This window comes from Macaca mulatta, chromosome 2, assembly GCF_049350105.2.
Source record: "Macaca mulatta isolate MMU2019108-1 chromosome 2, T2T-MMU8v2.0, whole genome shotgun sequence".
Taxonomy (NCBI): Eukaryota; Metazoa; Chordata; class Mammalia; order Primates; family Cercopithecidae; genus Macaca; species Macaca mulatta.
In genome coordinates, this window is record NC_133407.1 from 145,430,073 (window position 1) to 145,442,591 (window position 12,519).

The 12,519-nt window shown below is 35.3% G+C and overlaps 1 long non-coding RNA gene across 1 annotated transcript in view; it reads right to left on the reverse strand.

Annotated features, from left to right (window-relative positions):
• Window positions 1-1,425: 1,425 nt before the first annotated feature.
• LOC106996838 (uncharacterized) overlaps window positions 1,426-12,519 on the reverse strand; it is a 165,453-nt gene continuing 154,359 nt past the window's right edge. Inside the window, exons 3-4 of the long non-coding RNA XR_001442921.3 lie at window positions 4,144-4,253; window positions 1,426-1,644 (exon numbers count right to left, since the gene is read on the reverse strand). This is a non-coding gene — a long non-coding RNA (uncharacterized LOC106996838). The remainder of the gene's footprint in view (window positions 1,645-4,143; window positions 4,254-12,519) is intronic.

A 12,519-nucleotide genomic window follows, 5' to 3' on the forward strand; every position in this document is an offset into this window, starting at 1 on the left:
CCTCACTATGTTTCCCAGGTTAGTCTGGGAACTCCTGGGCTCAAGTGATCCTCCTGCATTACCTCAGCCTCCCAAGTAGCTGGGATTACAGGCACACCATTATGCCCAGCTCACGTTTTTTATTTTATTTTTTCATCTTTAAAGAGAAGTCACAGTAGAACTTCACAATTATCTGAAGAAAAAAATCAGTATAATTTTTGGCATCCTTTTCAAATTTGACTTTTAAAAGCTGGTTAGTATCATTCTGAAATAAATTCTTTCCTTCTCTAGATTTTTTGAAAAATATTATATTATTAACTGCTAGGACTCAGAACATTATACCCCAATATATGGTGTCTTGGCATGCAGAGTACTTTGAACTGAAGGGTATTGGAAGGGCCTCAGAAGGAAGGCCCCTCTGACCTTCTCTCACTCTCCTTTCTCCAGCTCTCCTCTCTCCCAAGGCGGCTCATAGAAATTAGAATTCTTTTCCCTCACAGCAAGCCATAAAACCTAAAAGGGTCATTCTGACCTACCTCCCCTGAAAATAGGTCAGAATACCCTTTTCTGATAGTTGTTCTTCCCTATATGGGGGGAAGGTATGCTAGACAGAAAGGTTGAGAAGAATGTGAAGAGACAGGCGTTGCTAAATTCTCTTCAGTTTATTATATCATTAGGTCATACTCTTTTCGTCAAATCACATTTCTCCACAACTATTGACTTCTTTCTTCAGACTTAGCATACAAATGCAAAATTTTCTCTGGATTTGGGACTGCATTTCTGAAGGCTCCCACATCATTAAAACTTTGTTAAATAAACACATTATGCATTTTTCTTGTTCACCTGTGTTTTGTTATAGTGGTGTCAGCTGTGACCCTTGCAATGGGTGAGAAAAAGACATTACGTTTTGCCACTACATAATAAGCAAACTAAATATTATCAGCTGGATTTTGTCACTATAATTCTATAAATGGACAAATGGTTATCAGCTAACCATGGTTATCTACTCAGATTTGGGGAAACTTATCTCTTCTAATTTCCACTATTGTGACAGGAGCAATTAATATTTCGATACTCTTTTATTGGTGGTGTTATATTGCAGGATATGAGGGGAAAATAAAGTTCAAATGTATTTATATGCTATACATAAAGAATGTTTTCATTAATTGTACATTCATATGTATTTATAAATAATAACTAATAATAGTAAATAATAATAGGGCATTGGGGGTTAGAAAAGAGTGTGATAACCGTGGAGCGATCTCCAAGTAATTTTTTCGTACATAATATCACCTGAAGTAAGAGGAATGCTTTGTGTTAAAACCTGAAGCTCTGTGAATGTTTATTGATGATGACAGCATTTCTTATAATTTAGTAATTTGCTTTGTAAATTATGTGCTTTAAAGTATTCTATGAACCACAAATATCAGCTGTGTATTGTATCACTATTTTTTAAAGTTTTTCCACTTGTTTTCCTTTGGGTTATCATTTTTCCAGGGGCAGAAACTATGACAAATTATCCAATTCCATAAAACCCAAGCTAGTCCACCATCCTCTATTCAGTCGAAGGCACAATTCAGCTATAAAGTGTTCTCATTGTATGTTTCATGTGGAGAAAGGAACCAATGTCATAAACGTGCTGCAGTTATTTTCTATTTCTTGTTTCTGCAGCAATAAAAGAAGAAAGAGAGTTAAACATTTATTTACTTGTCAAACTGGACAAAATTCTTCAAAAAGAAAAATTATGTACCACCTTAACCACTTTAGCAATTTGAACTTTCTAAGAGGAAAAATTTTAAATAAGATGCATTTCTTGTTAACTACTTTAATTTTTATTCAGTGGGTAACACTTTTCTTCCCCCTAGACATTTACCTCTCTCAAAATTAGGAGTTATTTTAAAACCACTTCACTGTGTTTTTTGAAACCTAGGTTCTCTAGGAGACTGTCTATTCTGTACTTAAAATATACAAATACTGTATATGGTTGGAGGTATTGAAATGAAGAGTATATGCTGTTTAAGTGCTTTTTAGTAAGTTCATGTTAAACCTTTAAGATGCCTGTACAATGAACATGTAAATGGATAATTCACTCGATAAGCCAGAAAAATAAAAGAATTATCTTTTGTTACATTTAGAAGGTATAACATGTTCATTTGAAACAATATCTACTAATCGCACATTATTTGGAGAATAATGTACTGATTTTATGGTTTTTTTGAGACGGAGGCTCGTTCTGTCGCCCAGGCTGGAATGCAGTGGCACGATCTCGGTTCACTGCAACCTCTGCCTCCCAGGTTCAAGCAATTCTCCTGCTTCAGCCTCCTGAGTAGCTGGGATTACAGGCGCGTGCCATCATGCTCAATTTTTTGTATTTTTAGTAGAGGTGGGGTTTCATCATGTTGGCCAGGCTGGTCTCGAACTCCTGACCTCAGATGATCCGCCTGCCTCGGCCTCCCAAAGTGCTGGGATTACAGGCATGAGCCACCGTGCCTGGCCTATGTACTGATTTTATAGGCAGAACAAAGAACAGGCACATTGTCTCCCTTTAAAGTATTTCATTTTATGATGTGGAGAATAACTACACAAAAAGAAAAAAGAACATTTGGACATGGGGTACAGTATCTTTCATAGCTAGCAATAGTGATGAGACTTTACAAAAAGGATTCTTCCACTTTAATGAGGCTCCTCGTGCATATAGGAGATATCCTTTTCTGTACAGAACTTGCATTTTCAGATATTTGAGCATTCTATAGAATGTGGACTACAGTTGTTATTAAATGTCTGGCTTTATTAATGAGATCATTTATTACTCGTTGCCTGTGCCACCTGCAAACCCATCTGTAACTAGGTTCAATATTGTTCTGATTAATTTTTCTTGACTATTTTCCTTTTCTTCTTTCTTTTTCCTGTTTAAACATGGAATGTCTGGAGCCATAGTTGTGGGAGTATCTGAATTCTAAATCAACATTTTCCAAAACATCATTTCCAAATTGACTTCAAGGTTGAATTGGCCATTGGCTGTTTTTTTGTTTTGTTTTGTGAATGTAGAATTTTAAATGCAAAACATCATGTGACAGTTTTCTTCTTTGAGGCCAAAAAAACCAAATCACTAAAATTTTCACAACAATAACGTCAATCTTCTATGTCAGGAGAAGGGAAACTATGGTCTGTGAGCCAAATCAAGATGATCAAGATCACAGCCTACTTCTGTTTTAATCTGTGATGTAGCAATATTTTTTGTATTTTATAGGGTTTGTTTTTTTTTTGAAAAATAAAGAGAAGAATATGTAATGGAGACCTTATGGCCCACAGAACCTTAAATACTCACTATCTGGCTCCTTTAGAAAAGTCTGGTAGACACCTGCTGTACTATGAAAGTATTTATACATACAAGCATACAAAGTGTTCCTTTTGTAACTCTAATCTCCAGCTCTTACATTTTTGCCTTGGGCTTGCAATCTATTAGTTCTCTCTTGTTTTCTAGCCCTCCCTTTTGAGTTCTTATACATAATCACATTCTTCTACAGTATAAATTAAGAGGTCTCTAAAATGACATGTGCCATGGGCACAATAGAGGAGCATGTTGGTGCTTGTGTATGTAATCAAGTGAATTTAAATGAGATTAATACCTGCCCTTCATTTTTCACTTTTCTATATTTGTTAACATAATGATCTTTGTGATTTATTTCATTCATTCTAACCTGCAAATATTAATAAACTCTGTGTACAGTAAATAAGATACAGCTCCTGCCCTTATGTGTTTACAGTTTGATGAAGAATACAGAAAGTTAAGTAGGCATTACAATACACTCTCGTAACTACTACATACTACTATACAACTCTGTAGGTCAGAGTAGGGAAACAAAATCAAACAGTGAGTATTATGGAAGGCATTTAGAAGAACTGCATTTTGCATTCAGCTGGCTATTAACATGCAAATTTCTAGCTTCATGGAGCTTTACATAGAAACATTGCAATTAGTATCCCAATATTTTCAAGAAAAATTAAATAACTTTCTAACAGTTGTAGCCTGTTACTGCTTAGAAAATGAAAAAGAAAAAAATATGATGGCAGAACATGTATTTTCATGACAGCAAATCTTTAGACCTTTTGAGAAATCCCTTTAACTAGAAAGCAATTGTTCCATTTTAAAGTAAAGCTCACTGGCAGTGTCATTTTGAACTTCAAAGTGATGTCAGTTTCATCTCTTAGGGAGCAAATGGTCAGTCATGCAGGTCTTGTCAGCAGTAACAAGACATTTCAAACTGGGGACCCTGGAAATCAAAAAGTGGAATTTTATTTTATTTTTTCAATAGGTACAACTTCATTAACTTTAAAATTAAAGGTAAACATTTGATCTCAGTTTGCTTACTCTAGCTGTCCAGTTCAGTAGCCATTAGTCACAGAGAGCTACTCGATGTAAATAAATTTAAATTTAATTTAATTTAAAACTCAATTTCTTAATCACAGAAGCCATATTTCAAATGCTCGGTAGCTGGATGTGGCTAGTGGCTACTATATTGAACAATGAAGATAAAGGAAATTTCCAACATCACAGAAAGTTCTATTAGAAAGCACTGACTGTTCCATTGATCACAGGAAAGTCACATCTATTAAGTTCCCCAAATAGCAGTTGTTTGTCATATACCCATTCAGACAACTTCTTTTTATAATTGCACTTCAAAGAATAAATTTTTGAACTTGAGTCATTGCCTTAGCTAGATATAAACTCTTCCAGAGTTTTATTCTTCAAGTAAGATCTACACCTTGCAAAGGCCTTGTAACCCTATTTACTTTTCATTATGTATTCAGACTTTAAAGGTCTTTAGGAAGCTAATGTAAGTATAGAAAAGTGCATGTAGTTCAATAAATAATCTCAAAATGAACATTCTCATGTAACCCTCATAAAGTCAATAAATAGAACATCACTTATTATCATTTTACTTACTAATTTTTTAAAGAGATTTTAAGTTCTTACCATTTTGTGTAATTAAATTAAAAGTTTCATAGAGTAAATTTGGGTTATTCATGAAATACCCAGTTTATAAATTATCAATTTTCACTTTTCTTATTTTTCTCTTTCACAATGCTGATAATTTTAGCCTATTTTTTTAATTACAGTAATTCACTCCTTCCCCTATCCATAGTTTGGTCATGTGGATAGAGTCAAGGAGGAAATAGTCAAAGGCCAAATAATCAAAATTGAAGTAACTATATGCTGTCGTTTGGTGGTTTCACTGTCACTTTTTATTGGCATCCAATATGCTGAAAATCTGAACCACACCTCTACTAAATGATATGGCCATCCATATATTTTCTTTATTTCAATTCTACATCTTTGCTACTTAAGAATGCAAAATTTGATCAATATAACTTTCAATTTTGTCATAGTAAAACATATAAAAGCTATATTGTGTGTGATATTTAAAAAGTACATTTCATAGAGTTGACACCTACGACTTAAAGGTTAAAATATCTCTCTCCACTTACTCAATTACATACGTGTTCTACAGTTATAGTTTTGGACTTAGCAAGTCCTCACTTAACAAGGTATTAAATATATGTCACATAGACGACCTCGTGCAAATTCATTTAGCTTTTTCATGCATCAGTTATGTGTTTTGTTTTGTGCCTTAGGAATTCCAAGCTTGTATGTACCTTGGGAAAATGAAATAATGAATCTTTTTTTTTTTATAGGAAAAGCAGAATACTTTTATTTCCTAAGAAATCCTATCTAAAATAAAATTTTACTCAGTAGTTTGAGGAGTAGGCCATCTTAATTATTAAGTGCTTAAAAGCAATGCTAGTATAATAATTTCAACTGAAAACTAATTCCAACTAATTTCCATAGGCATTCATCACAGTTTTACTTATTGCAGACAAAGGAACCTTCAATGAGGATTAATGGACTATTAGGATGAGCTCTGAGATATTTGAACTCTCTAAAATTGTATACTAAGCTGTGGATGTGTATATGTTTGAAATGCCCATACCTTTAGATTAATGTAGATTAATTTAATTATTTTTTGGATTTATCCTTTCTGTTCTATCCGTGCTACCACTGCCCTAATTTAGATTCTCTCTATCTTTTACACGAACTGGTCTATAGGATCATGGCTTGACCCACAAAAGGCTGTCTCTTATAAAGCCGTTACAGAGTTCCAGCAGCTGTTGAAAATAAAAGTGGAGATAAACAGAAGCATTTGCTTTGAGATTTTGTCAATTCTCTCCAGTGATTCAAGTCTGAATTTTTTCACAGGTGAACATGTTTCTCTCTTGTCTACTCCAACTGGCCAAACTCATGACTTGCCACTCTTCACTTTAAACTCAGAGTGTTCTTGTCTTTGGAATATTCTTTCTTATCCCTTTTTAGATAACTATTCATACTCTGTAATTTCACTAAGACATTCTCTTCTTGTTTCCAAAAATTCTTCACAGGCTGGATAGTTGTGTTAATATTTTGTTTGCCTCTCTAATACCTGGGCACATAACTATCATTATAATTACCACAGTATGTGTGTAGCTTTAATGTGTGTGTGTGTGCGTGTGTGCGCGTGTGTGTGTGTGTGCGTGCGTGTGTGTGCGTGTGTGTGCGTGTGTGTGCGTGTGTGTGTGTGTGTGTGTGAGAGAGAGAGAGAGACAGAGGTTTCACTTGACAGTGAACTTCTTGAGAGTAGGACCTATGTTACTGATTTTTCTATCCCTAGTATCAAGCACAAGGTCTGAGACACCAAAGGTGCTCAATAAATTCATGGCAAGTGAATGAATAAATGACTGAAGGAAGCATTTTTAGATCTGCTCATTTATTTAAAAGAATTCATTTCAATTCAAACTTGTTTTCACATACATACACATTAAAGGCCTGATAGTTCTATTAACATAATTCGATTACCTTGTTAACTTACTTGACACACTTTTTCGTGGTGCAAATGTGAAAATCATACAAATATATCAGGCTGGACTTGGTCACATCAGTATTTGAAGAGCTCAGAAAGATCATCCTTTTACAATTGAGGAATCGGAGGATTAAATTCAGTAGGTAGGCAGGAAGAAGCATGACATGGCACCACCCAGGCTTAGTAGTTCTGTATTCCTTGGGCAAATCTGTTTAACATATTTAATTCTCAAATTTTACATCTTTAAGGTGAAATAATAGTGACCAATTAATTTACAGAAAACCGCTTTCACCATTTTGATTTTTTTTTTGTAACCTAACTTCCTCCAATGTATCTTTCTGATGTTTGAGAGAGGAAATGGGGAAGAAAAGGGAAGAAGGATAAAAGGAGGAGAAAATGAGAATGTAGACTACAAAAAATTTTTAAGATCTTAGTATTTATTTGAAAATGCAAAAGATCCTGGATAGGTAAACAGTCTTGACAGAATGACCAAACCTAGAGGCATCACACTACTTGACATGAAAATATTCCACAAAGTAAACAAGACAGCATGATACTGGCACAGAAACAGACACCTAGACCAAGGGAACATGATAGAGAGCTCAAAAATAAATCCATGCATATACAGATAATTGATTTTTTATAAAGGTGCCAAGAACACATATTGGGAACAGGACAGTCTCTTTAACAAATGGTGCCGGGAAAATTGGATATCCACATGCAGACTGATGAAACTAGATCCCTACCTACCACCATATACAAAAATCAATTCTAAATGAATTAAGGACCTACATGAAAGACCTCAAACTATGAAACTAGAAGAAAACATAAGGGAAACACTTCATGAAATTGAACTTGGCAAGGATTTTAAAAATAAGACCTCAAAGCACAGGCAACAAAAAGCAAAAATTAAAAATGAGATTACATCAAATTAAAAAGATTCTGCACAGCCAAAGAAACAATCAACAGAATGGAGACAGAATCTACAAAATGGATGAAAGTATTTTCAAAGTATGCAATGACAAGGGGTTAAAATCCAGACTATATAAGGAACTCAAACAAATTAGTACCAAAAAATAATAATAACTTGATTAAAAATGGGCAAAAGACCAAAATAGGCAACTATCAAAACCAGACACACAAATAGCCAACAGGTACATTTTAAAAAGCAAAATATCACTAATTATCAGGGAAATGCGAATCAAACTAGAGAAGATATCACCCCATACTTGTTAGAATGGTTATTATCAAAAGAACAAAAACATAACAAGTACTAGCAAGAATGTGGAGAAAAGGGAACTCTTATGCACTGTTGGTGAGAATGTAAATTAGTACAGCCATTATAGAAAACAATATAAAGATTTTTAAGAAAAATAGAACTGTCATATGATCCAGCAATCTCAGTACTGGGTACATATTCAAAGGAAATGAAATCAGTATGTCAAAGAGATATCTGCACTTCATATTTATTGCAGCACTATTTACAATATCCAAGATATGGATCAATGTAAATGCCCATCTACAGATGAATGAATAAAGAAAATGTGATATATATATGTAGAGAGAGAGAGATAGATATAGATATATCAGACACACACACACACACACACAATAGAATGCTACTCAGCCATAAAACAGAATGTGATCTCTCTCTCTCTGCTCCCTCTCTCTCTGTCTCTCTCTCTCTCTCTCTCTCTCTCTCTCTCTCTCTCTCTCTCTCTCTGTGTGTGTGTCACACACACATACACACACAATGGAATGCTATTCAGGCATAAAACAGAATGAAATTCTGTAATTTGCAACAACATGGATACACCTGGAGAACATTACGTTAAGTGAAATAAGTCAGGCATAGAAAGACAAATACTGCATGATCTCAGTCATATGTAGAATCCAAAAAAGTTTATTTCATAGAAATAGAGAGTAGAATACTGGTTACCAGAGGCTGAGGTGAGCAGATGGGAGGGAGGACCTGAAGAGGTTGGTCAACTGTACAAAATTAGGGTTGAACAAAAAGAGTAAGTGCTGATGTTTAATTACAGAGTAGGGTGACTATAGCAAATAGCAATGTAATGTATATTTCAAGGTAGTTAGAAGATTTTTAACGTTATCACCACAAAGAAATGATGAATGTTTAAAGTGATGGATTTGGTGACTATACTGATTTGGTCATTATACAATATATATATTCACTGAAACATCATACTATAGCCCAGAAACATGTTTAATAATTATGTGCCAATTATAAATAAAACACAATTTTTTTCAAAAATTTGCAAAAATCATATTATATTTATAGTTTTCTATTCCCTGATTTTCACTTTTTAAGTGTGACATTTAGTTATTGCATAGTATTCCTTCACATGGATGCACCATATTTATTTAATAGCTTTTCCATTTTTGTTCAGCAAAGAAGTTTCTGCTTTCACACAACTACATGTCATGTGGCCTTCAGCATGAATTGTTTCCTGTATTGGGAATCATTTCTTAACTGCCAATTCCCCAGAATGAAAAGTTTCTGAGATACATCTCCAAGACTCTGTATCTATCTGTATTGGCTTCAACAATATATTGACTACTCTTTCACCAACATAGGAACAATTATTGCATTTTAGAATAGACATCTTTAATGACAATGGAAATGATATTACCCCTCTTTATACACTAGTTGGACCTTCTTCTTATACTCATGGGAGTTTTTGAGAACTTGAGCATATATTGTTTCCCTCTTGAAGGGGGTCCTGTCAACTGTGGTGGCATTTCTGACATCTGAGAGGGAAACAGCTGTAATTGAAACAATAAAGCTAGTGGCTGAGGCAGATGCTCTTTGGAAATGCCTCATCTTCTTTTAGAACTCGAGTTGTGACAAGCAGGTACAGCAGACAAGTTTATGTTTATATGTAAAGTGATATGTGATTATCTTTCCCATACACTCAAAGTCTTATTTATTTCGACTACATTATACAGATGCTGCTATCTGCAGGGTATAGAGAATATGCTAAGTAATATGTCAACCTCGACACCTCAATAGATAGAACTTATTTGCTCATCATGTTAACATATTGGGCCACATTTTTCCAGAGTGTGAATTACTCCCACACAGGAAATTTCCACCTGAGAAGCATCATTAACTCCTTCATGGTACCAGCAATCTGGTTATCAAATTGCCTCTTTACTGAACTAAAATTCTACATTCAGAAAGGTAAGGAAGAGGTCTGTATTCCTTCTCCTTATTTTTGTGTAGGACTATTTCAGTAAAGAATGGCTAAGGGTGTGAATTCTAAGGAAGGATTCCTGGATTCAAATCCTTTCTCCACAAAGTATATAACTCCTCTATTTTTCAGTTTCCTCAGAGGTAAATAATACCTACCACATAGGTTTGTTGTGAGAATTAAATAAATGTATACATATTAAGTACTTAGATAGAACTTTAATACTAAATGTAAGCACTCAATATGTGTTAGCCGTTATATTGTTATATGTCCTATTATTGTCACTATGATTTTAATAATCTTCAAGAAAAATTGCACGTCCTACTTCCATGTTGTTGAGACCTGAGTGTCCATGTAACACCTGGTACTCTCTGAGACAGTAAATAACTCTGGGAAAATACAGTTAGTGGACTAAAATTAAAGCCATTGTCCATTTAAAAAAATTATAAGTGAGTTGTACAGATAATCACAGTTCACATCATTGTTATTGTGTCCTTCAGTATGAACTCTTAGGAACATAAAGATTTAGGTCTCCATGTCCTGAGGTAGTAAATTGTTTAGGAAGAAAATAGCTACATTGATAGGTTCTGGTTTGCTTATTGGCATTCGGTTTGTGGGTCCAACAGCGGCACAAAGATTTCGAAAATCTGTATTCAAGACCAGCTCTGCCTCTTAGTAGGATGACCTTGGACTGCTCAGTGTCTCTGTTTTTCAGATCTTTATCAATTTTTGTAGGACTTGGTAGTCTCTGAGATGTCTATGAGAGCTAACATCTTACAATTAAGTCCGCAAGGACATTTTTCTTATGCTTTAAAGAATGAGTTCTCCTTTCAGTTCCTCAAGTAGACAAACCTTTATGGTATAATAAATTGACAGTAAAGTTATTCTGATTATACTTGCCATTGCAGAAATAATCCAATGATGTGTTTCAGGTAAGGTATAAATTGTCTGGATAAGACCCCACACCCGACTAAGTTAGATTAAGTTTCTGATATAATAAGCTAATAAAATTATATCAAAAGTGAGCTGGTCACACAGAGAATTGGCAGCTGCAGCCAGTACCTGAATAGCTTTGATTGGTCACCTGTTTCTAAAGGGATTACTCAGTAGTGCCGCTGTCTGAGCAAAGCAGTTCTCTCCAGCTTTGAGAAACTCACTTCTTTGTAGAGTCAAACTCTTTTAAATTTAGTGTGTCCCTTTCTGTGACTTTATAATGTTTGACACTACCTTAGTCAGTTTGGGCTGCCATAACAGAATACTAAAGACTGGGAGGCTTTAACAACACAATTCATTTTTCACAGTTTTGGCAGCTGAAAGCCCAAGATCAAGGGGCTATCTTGGTCATGTTCTTGGTAAAGATCCCTTTGCTGTTTACAGAGTGTATCTTCGTATGGTAGAGACAGGGAAAGGGGCAAGCTTTGTGTGTCTCTCCTTTAAAGGGTACTAATTCCATCATGAGGGCTCTACCCACATGACCTAATTACCTGCCAAAGGTGGTGGGAGGCTTATTACATCAGGGGTTAGTTTTTTAACATATGAATGTGGGAGGTACACGAACACTCAGTCCATTGCAGGTACTTCATGGTTCTTGAAATGAACACAGTGTCAACAGGTCATATTTTCATCCAGAAGGAAAAGGCCAAACTGTTGCCCAGATGTCGCTGGTAAACAGTGCTTCCAGATTTGTAGTGTCCTGGTATGCCTATGTTTACCTTGAGAACCAAGACATGCTGATCTAATGGCAGACCCTTGCATCTCCCCATTCCCCACTGCTTATGAGGAAATACTAAAAGCTGTTTTATTTGTATCTGTACCTCTTGTTCAAGATAAAGCAGTATTTTGGTGGTCCATTGACACATTGATTATAGTGGAGCCATGTTTGACTCAGAAATTAGGATTTAAAGTCAGTAGTTACGGTGAAAACCATGTCTAGTAAAATTGCCCTTAGAAATCCATTAAGCTGGACATAAAGTGCATTGTAAATAGATTTGTGTATGCAATCTTCTGCAGTAAAATAGTATTTAAAAATAGTACAGTAGGCCAGGTGCGGTGGCTCATGCCTGTAATCCCAGAACTTTGGGAGGCCAAGGAGGGAGGATCACCTGAGGTCAGGAGTTTGAGCCAGCCTGGCCAACAAGGTGAAACCCATCTCCACTAAAAGTACAAAATTAGCTGGGTGTGGTGGTGCATGCCTGTGATCCTAGCTATTTGGGAGGCTGAGGCAGGAGAATCACTTGAACCTGGGAGGCGGAGGTTGTCCAGTATGGGCAACAAGAGTGAAACTCTGTCTCAAAAAATAAATAAAATAAATAAAAATAAATAAAGATACTACAGTAGTGCCCTCATATTCTTGGCGGGATACATTCCGAGACCCCAAATGGATGCCTGAAACCATACATTTTACCAGACTGTACATATACTGTACCATGCTT